Genomic DNA, 9,989 nt, shown 5'->3' with positions numbered 1-9,989 from the left:
AACTTCTTCCCGTTAAAGAATCTCTCACTACAATTGCTTTGTTATGTCAACGGCTGGGTATTCCTACTGCTCCAGTTCCGCCGGAAAATCCATAACGAGCTTCCATTTCAAATCCTCATGGGTTAACTCATCAATCTGGTAAATATTCTAGACACCCTGAAATTGATTTCCCCAGATTTGATGGTTCTAATCCTAGGGGTTGGATTCGTAAATGCAATCGATATTTCCAGTTAAATTCCACTGATGAACTTCATAAAGTAGATCTAGCTTCTATTCATTTTGATGGAAAATCCGATTCATGGTTTTTAGATTATCAGGAGGGTAAGCTTTTCATAGATTGGTCTCAATTTTCATCTGATGTTTGTTGTCGATTTGAGGGCGTAGCTTATGATAATTATGTAGGAAGCTTTAACAAATTAGCTCAAATTACCATTGTTGAAGAATATTTTGAACGTCATGAGTCCTTAAAAGCCTTAATGAAATCTCGTAATCCGAGTCTCTCTGAAGATTATTTTACCATGATCTTTGTCAGTGGGTTAAAATAAGAGATTCACAATTTTGTTCAAATGTTCAAGCCTACTTCAGATACAGATGCCTTCTACTTTGCTAGAATGCAGCAGGCCTCTGTTGACTTTCAATACAAAACTTCATAAGCCATTTTCTAGACCATTTCAACCCTCTTCTACTCATTATTTACCCTCTTCTTCCACTTCCAAACCAATTCTATATCTACTATCCACTCCACCTAAGCCATCTTTTTCCAATTCTAAACCATTTGTTACACATCCTACTACACCTACCAAACTGGAAGCCACCACACCTCCAATTAAAAGACTTACTCCAGCTCAAATGAGGGTGAGAAGAGACAAAGGTTTATGCTATAACTGTGATAAATTGTACAAACAGGTTCACATGTGCAAGACTCAACAATTATTCATGTTAGTGGCTTCAAATGACATTGCTTCTCCCTCTTCTAAGGAATTTGAAGAAGATGTTGCATCACCTCCTTCTCCTGAGTTATCTAAAATGGAAATATCATTACATGCTTTAACTGGATTGGTAACTCAAAATACTATCAGAGTGCCTGGCCAACTTCACTCTCATGATATTCTTATCTTGATCGACACTGGCAGCACAGACAGCTTTGTGGATGCTAAATTAGCTGAACAATTGCAACTCCCTATTGAGTCCACATGACAGATGTTGGTGACAGTTTCTAATGGGGATTTAACTATCAGTAGAGGTATCTGCAATCAATTAGAATGGCGTATGCAGGGCTATCACTTCATGGGAGATTTGAGGGTTTTACCACTTGGTGGTTGTGATATGGTTCTTGGAGTGGATTGGCTTAAACAACTGGGTGATATCACATTCAATTTGGCTGAACTTAAGCTTACATTCTTCCATCAAGGGCACCAGATAACTCTACAAGGCAGCTCCACATTACCTTCTTGTAGCATGATCAGTGGTAACACCTTTCTTAAGTTCTTGAAAAATAATACACCTACCATCATTGGTCAATTTTTTTCTGTTTCCACTACTCCTTTAGAACCAGTTCATCCTACAATCTCCACATTATTGGACTCTTATGCTGATGTATTTGAACCACCTACATCTTTACCTCCTTAAAGAGCCTTGGACCATCAGATACCCTTGAAGCCTAATTCTGTTCCCATCTCTCAAAGGCCATATAGGTGTCCTCATTTAAAAAAAGCAGTGGTTGAAAAGTTAATTCAAGAAATGCTAGACAGCCACAGCCCATTTGCTTCACCAATACTCTTAGTCAAGAAGAAGGATGGCTCTTGGAGATTCTGTGTTGACTACAGAAAACTAAATGACATCACCATCAAAGATAAGTTTCCCATTCCTCTAATTGATGGTTTACTGGATGAACTTCATGGTGCTGTCATTTTTACAAAAATTGATCTTAAATCTGGGTATTACCAAATCTTAATGAATATTGATGATATTCATAAGACTGCATTTAGAACCCATCAGGGGCACTATGAATTTAGAGTCATGCCATTTGGCTTAACAAATGCACCTGCAATATTTTAGTCACTCATGAACACTATTTTCAAACTATTCTTAAGAAAGTTTATTTTGGTGTTTTTTGATGACATTTTGATTTATAGTAAATCCTTGGAGGAGCATATAGTGCATTTATCTCAAACTCTTTCATTATTGGGACAACATTCCTTATTTGCCAACAAGAACAAATGTTATTTTGCTCAGTCGAAGCTTGCTTATTTGGGGAATTTAATCACTTCTGAAGGTGTAGCTGTTGAGCCTGACAAGATAGTTGCAATGCAACAATGGCCCCAGCCAACTACACTTAAGCAATTAAGAGGATTTCTGGGTTTGACTGGTTATTATAGAAGGTTTATCAGAGGTTATGGCACCATAAGCAAACCATTAACTGATATGTTGAAGAAGAATTATTTTTCTTGGTCACCATCAGCCTTACAAGCATTTGTAACTCTTAAAAATGCCATGACATCTGCGCTAGTTTTAGCCTTGCCTGATTTCTCTCAACCTTTTGTCCTTGAGACCGATACATGTTCTACAGGAGTTGGGGCAGTTTTAATGCAATCGGGTCAGCTTATAGACTTGGTCAGCAAACCATTAGGACCACAGGCTTTGGCCTTATCCACTTATGAGAAATAATTATTGGCCATTGTCATGTCAGTTCAGAAATGGAAACACTATTTATCTCACCATCAATTCATAATACACAGTGATCATCAAAGTTTGAAGTACTTCATGGAACATAAAATCACTAGTGTGTTACAATAAAAATGGATCATGAAACTTTTAGGTCTGAACTACATTATCAAGTATAAAAAGGGGCTAGAAAATAAAGCAGCTGATACTTTATCCAGAATTCACCATGATGCTTCTGCTTGTCAATCTTTATCAGTGGCTCAACCACAATGGGCTCAAGACATAATTTCAATGATACTAGTGTTCAATAGCTCATCTCCCAGTTGCTTATTTCACCAGCGCATCCTCAGTACTCTTTGAACAATGGCATTCTTAGGTACAAATCCAGAATTTATGTTGGCTCTTCCTTACAGATTAGAAATCATATTATACATTATGTGCATTTTTCAGCTGTGGGTGGCCATTCTGGCATGTTGGGTACTTATAACAGAGCCAGTGCTTACATTTATTGGCCCAAGATGAAGAAGACATTTTTGAGTTTGTTGCTCAATATGATATATGCCAATGCAACAAAACTGAACACTCTGCACCTGCTGGCCTTCTGCAACCTTTGCCAATTCCAGACACAGCTTGGCAACACATCTACATGGATTTTATTGAAGGTTTACCCATGTCTTACAGAAAAAGTGTTATCTTGGTAGTGGTTGACAGACTAACTAAGTACAATCACTTCATTTCCTTGAGCCATCCATTCACTGCAATCTCTGTGGCAAAGAAATTCATGCATTACATTTTCAAGCTTCATGGCCTTCCAAGCTCAATTGTTTCAGACAGGGATAAGGTATTCCTTAGTCTCTTTTGGCAACATCTATTAAAATAATTAGGTACTCAGTTAAACCTCTGCACTTTCTATCACCCACAAATTGATGGGCAAACTGAGAAAACAAATGTTTGGCTTGAACAATATCTCAGATGCATGACTGGTTCCACTCCAAAATTGTGGCTCAACTGGCTGTCCTTAGCAGAATGGTGGTTTAACACAAACTACCACACCAGTCTCAAGATGACCCCATTTCAAGCCTTGTATGGATACACTCCACCTAATTTGGCATTCCCAGTTCAAGCTACTACTTCAGTTGCTGCTGTGCAAGACTACCTTCTTGAGAGAGACCACATGCTCCAATTACTTAAAGAAGATCTTTATAAGTCTCAACACAGAAGGAAGCATGTGAATACCAATATTTTGTGGAGCACGTGTCACGATATTAGTGGTCGCATACAAATCCAACTATGTAGCCTTCGCTAGACAGATAAACCTAAGTAGCAAAGGATACCTCCGCAGATCTACTTTATCTCGCCCCAAGAAAGGAGGCCTCGACGTTTGAGATGAGAAGAGGAAAAGACTAGTCTACAAAGAGGCAGCTAGCGAAGGGACAAAGGTAGATGACGCATCTAATCAGCATTAAATGCACAAATCTCTTATCTACACGCATGAATCAAGACACGTGAAGAGAGAAGGCGTGGCAGAACCCGATTGGAAGAAGCTGGCGGTGAACGAAGGTACAACCTATACTAAGGTTGGGTAGTTCCCGAAGGAACGTGGGTCAGCTGAGGTGGCGGAATGCGACTAGAGAAAGCATGCGGTGGACGAAGGTACCATTGGTACGAAAGGTATATCAGTAAACGATGGACTCAGAGACAGCAACGATATACCTGGAGCAGAAGGGGCTATAAATACCAAGCCTCACCAACAAACTAAAGGCATTCAATATCTAGGAGAGAAGATCTAGTCTTAAGCTTATACCTCTTTAATGTTTAGAACTTAAGTATCTTCAACTTGAGTTCTCTCTATTACTTTGGGAAGCATTTAAGATCTCTTGTAGCCACCATAACTTAATACAAAACAATCACTCATTACCCCGTTGACGTAGACAAATGTCGAACCACGTAATCTCTTGTGTCTCATGATAACTTAGAATCTTTTACATTATATTTGTGTTCTTCGTTATTATTGTGATCTTGAATATCTTTTATTTCTTAGCATTATCAGTTCAACAGAGGTATCGATAATACTTAGCATCAGATCCTCTGAGCTGAATACATTACGTAGACTTCGGGAAAACGAGTAGTTACAGTTTGGCGCCCACCGTGTTTTGCTCAGGAACCTGAGTTTAGAGACAGTTTTACCTTTAACTTATGCATCATCTGAAACGAAGGGATCTGTGTTCCAAAGCGATGAATTTCACTCTATATTGATTTGTTCATCCATTGTTTGTGTAGTTTTTTGAGTTCATAGCCTCGAAAAACGTACCCTGTTACAGATCTATACAAAAATTTTCAAAAGCGTACTCACAAAACGCCAAAATCTTTGTTTTATACTAAAAAAACACTTTTTTAACAAAGCATATTCCAGATCTGAGAACCTTTGACTGACAGAGGAATCTCAGTGAGAATTTAAGGAAGAAAGATATTTTAAAGCATTTAATAACCTTGTTTTTCACGAGATCTGACACCCTTTTTTATTGGTTTTCAACGTTTAAGGTTGGTTTTTCCAAGGGTGTCGTAAACATTTAATACCTGTTTTTCAAAGACATTATTTCAGTCATTTTTCTGAAAAGTTACTTAGCCGTCTTCCGTTTCAGAGCATTAATTGCTACTTTTAACGAAGTTACCCAAGAAGCAGATTTCTTCGCTTTTTCTGTGACCGCGGGATAACAAAAGCCGAACGCATGCAGAAACCAAATGACGTACCAACAAGCTCACGACCAGCAATCACCAGAGGAAGATCCCAAAAGTCGTCTCAAGCAAATCAAAGGAATGAAGCAGAGGACGGACAAAGCGAAGTAGCAATAAAAACAATTGCTAACAAATCACCTATTCCTGCTGAAGGGATAGGGATGACAACGGGAGTTCATCCAATCTACAACATGCCGTTACCGGAGCATGCTACCACTACAAAGCCACCTGCGGCCAACGCAGGGTTACCCAAAACCTTAGTTCCTATGGGACGAGGGTTGGGAAACTTAACCCCAATTCATATAAATCCAGATGCACCAATCATAGACGAAGGAGTGAAAAACTCTAAAGATCCAGCTGACAGCACTCCTCAGGGAGATGGAGCCCACAACGAAGACCAAATGGCGGCAAAAATAGCAGCTTTGTTACTTCGTAACAAGGAGAACGAGGACGCAATGCACGAAATGTCCCAAGAGAACCATAACCTCAAAGTTATGCTAGACATACAGATCAAAGGTTCCCAAACTCACCCTCCAACAAAGAGGCGTGATAACGGAGCTATCTCAGGAAGACGAAGGGTGGATCTCAACCCACCAAAGGTCAATCAACCTAAGGAAACCATAAGAGCGCACCACGATCCAGACGAGATGGACTCGACATACAAGGCCTCTCAATCCTACCACGACGAAGCATTTTCCAAGGATGCTCACAATGTGAACATGGTTATGGAGAAAATGGAGAAAATGCAGAAGGAGATACAAGGCTTAAAAACTGGCCACGCAGGCGCAAGACTAGAAGAAGTGCTCCAAGAAGAAAACACGTCCCCACTATCTTTTCGCATTTTGAGGGAACCCATCCCTCCGAAATTCCCGGTACCTACGTTCCAAGCATACAACGGTACCTCAGATCCCGCATCCCACCTACGGTATTACACTCGTGTCCTTGCCTATTGGGAAAGAGATGAGGTAGTACTCTGTAGGTACTTCCCTGCAAGCTTGACGGGATCAGCACTAGCCTGGTATGACAACTTACCAGCAAACTCAATTGACTCCTTCGAGCAATTATCTACGGTGTTTTCGGAGACATACATGTACAACAAATCAACAAAGGTTGGGTTAGATAGGATATTTTCTTTAGCTATCGGACCCCGTGAGACATTGATGCAGTACACAGACAGGTGATAAAATACATGCCAAGCAATCGGGAAAGTCAATCCAAAAATTAGCATTAACTGCTATAAGTACGGACTTGATAGAACCTCAGCCATCTTCGTGGAGCTTCACAACATAACCCTCGATTCCGAAGGCGAGCTCAGGGTTGTCCAAGACCGCTACATCAGACTCGAAGAAATCCAGAAGGACAACCCCAGGGAACAAGCAAAGACGACAACAGCTTCGCAGCGAACTAACTCTCTGGAACCAATTCCGGAGGTACCTAAGCGACAAAATGAAGCCGGGGGCAGAACTAGCTCTCGAGACAAACGATCCAAATACGGAGACGGGAAAAGAGGCAAAGGAAAAGAAGAATTTATGGATAAAATCTACACGAAGCTAAATACAATTTTCTCTCACATCCTAAGCAAGGAGGGAGCAAATCCAGGCTTTCCTTACCCTAATACTAGGGGAAAGCAACCAGAAAAACGAAGGAGGCCAAGGAGTATTGTGCATACCACCAATACTATGGGCATACAACTAATACATGCTACCACTTACGCAATGTGATTCAAAGATTCATCGACGAAGGAAAATTCATGGAGTACGTACAGCTACAACCTGCGGAATCTGAGGAGACCCCAAAGAAAAGAGTAGAACTACCTCAGGACGACAAATACATCAACATGATCACCTTCTCCAACGGAGGCCAAGAAGAAATGCTCGAAGATATCCTCGAGTTAGCTCGAAATAGAAAGAAGATAGAATCCCATGAGGTGTTCAAGCTAAGTAGACCACCTACTAGCACTTGGGAGGAGTGGATGACCACGGCATTAACTTTCTCAACAAAGGACGTCAACCAGGAGGTTGAAATGCACAATGATCCATTAGTAATCACTCTTCCAATACACAGATGGAATGTTACGAAGGTCCTCGTTGATGGGGGAAGTTCGTTAAATGTGTTATTTTACGAACCCTACCTACGCATGGGTTTGACAGCGGAGCAAATGGATTCCTCCACTTGCACAATATACAGTTTCAATGGAGCAGTCTCTAGACCAAAAGGAGAAATTGTCTTGAAGGTACATGCATGACCTTTAGTAACCAATACACGGTTCTGCATAGTGGAAGCACCTTCACCCTAAAATGTCATCATGGGCAGGCTATGGGTCCATAGATTGCGAGGAACAGCTTCGACATATCACCAATACGTACGCTTTCCCACACCTATGGGTGAAATGGAAATCAAAGGTGACCAGCAAGACGCAAGGCTATGCAACCTAGCCGAAATCAGAATCAACGAAGAAAGAACTGCTTCTCAACAGCATGAAAGAAAAATACGCAAGGCAAACACCAAGTAAGTACAGGACGGAGCCTCCTTAGTACCCAAAGAAGTATCATCACCGGAGACAAGTACCTCCGCCACTCCAGGCGCAGATGTATCCGCCAAATGACAATTAAAGAAAAGCACTCCTCAACGACCTCAGCAAAAGATCTGCTCACCGGTGGAACCAACTAAGAAAATCAACATCGGGATGGAGGCAGAACCAAAGATTCTCAACATCGTAACTTTGCTTGAAGAGGAAGAGGAGGTGCAACTACAAAAGTTACTAAAAGAATCCGCAAACGTCTTTGCGTGGTCAATGGAGGACATGCCAGGAATTGATCCAAATTTGGTCTCACACCACCTTCGGCTCAGACCGGAAGTACCACCGTTCAAGCAACGCATACGTAAAGTGGCAGACATCTACCAAGAAGAGGTAGAAAAAGAGTTACAAAATCTACTTACACCTGGATTCATACGAGAAATCAAATATCCCACGTGGATATCCAACATGGTCATTGTTCCTAAGAATAACGGAGGCGTGCGCATTTGCATCGACTTTAGAAATCTCAACAAAGCGTGCCCCAAAGACAGTTACCTACTGCCAAATATTGACCAGCTGGTCAACGCAACCGAAGGCTACCAAAGACTATCTTTCATGGATGGATACTCAGGCTACAACCAAATAGCCCTCGTGGAAGAAGATCAGGAGCATACTGCGTTCTTTACCCCCACGAGGCTTGTATTGTTATACAAGGATTCCTTTTGGACTAAAGAACGCGTGGGAAACATACCAACGATTAGTAGACAAAATCTTCGAGCCATGGATAGGCAAAATACTGGAGGTCTACGTAGACGACATGCTCGTCAAGATCAAAGAAGCAAAAAACCATCCCTCAGACCTAAGGGAGATATTTGAATCCATGAGGAACTTCCACATGAAGGTGAACCCGGACAAATGCACGTTCGGAGTTACCTCAGGAAAACTCTTGGGTTACTTGGTGACCAAACGAGGAATCGAAGCAGACCCCGAAAGGGTTAGAGAAATAATGAAGATGCCACCTCCACAGACTCTAAAAGGAGTACAAAAGCTAAATGGAATTTTAGCTTCCATGGGAAGATTCATATCAAGATCGCCAGGTAAATGCAAAGCATTTTTTGATACTCTAAGGAAAGGAAACCGGTTTACATGGACCGAAGAATGCGAACAAGCTTTTCACAAAATCAAAAAATACTTGGCATTAGTACCCATCCTGCAGAAACCGGATCCAGGTGAGATACTCACCCTATACCTAGCAGCAACAAGCTACACTGTGAGCGCATTGTTGGTACGACACCAAGAGAAGGGAGAAAAGCCCGTATACTACATCAGCAAGACACTCAGTTCAACGGAGCGTAATTACACCAAGGTGGAGCAACTCATATATGCCTTAGTAGTGGAAACACAGAAACTAAGGATATTTTTCGATGCGTACACCGTTCGAGTTTTCACAAAAGCTCAAATAAGTCAAATCCTCGACGGCACAGAGAAAGTTGGAAGAGTGGCAAAATGGAATGCCATGATCAAACAGTTTCACATAATCTTCGAAACTAGGAAAGTGGAGAAGTCACAAATCCTAGCAGACTTCTTAGCGGACCTACCTCTAAATGACGAAGCAGAGATAAACGACATCCCAGGAATGGAGGAAGAAAAGTCGTAACCAGAATACCTCTTGGAACCGTAAAATTCACGAAGGTGGGAAATATTCGTAGATGGCTCCTCCAACGGAGAAGGTACAGGTATAGGGATTGTAATAACAACCCCTATCGGAGACCGACTCATCTACACATTTAGGTTAGAATTCAAACGATACACTAACAACATCACGGAGTATGAGGCAGTCATACACGACCTACGCTTAGCACAAGAGCTGGGCCTATCAGATGTTTGTTTGACTAGTGACTCACAATTGGTCATTAGACAAATAGAGCTCAAATATAAGACTCTGGATCCAATACTATCTTCGTACCTAAAGCTAGCACAGGAGCGTGCATCAAATATCAACAAGGTCACATTCAGGAATGTCTGTCGGAAAGACAACAGACACGCAGATTCCTTAGAATTTATATCATCA

The sequence above is a fragment of the Papaver somniferum genome, chromosome 4 (genome assembly GCF_003573695.1).
Source record: "Papaver somniferum cultivar HN1 chromosome 4, ASM357369v1, whole genome shotgun sequence".
Lineage (NCBI taxonomy): Eukaryota > Viridiplantae > Streptophyta > Magnoliopsida > Ranunculales > Papaveraceae > Papaver > Papaver somniferum.
This window is presented reverse-complemented; position numbering follows the sequence as displayed.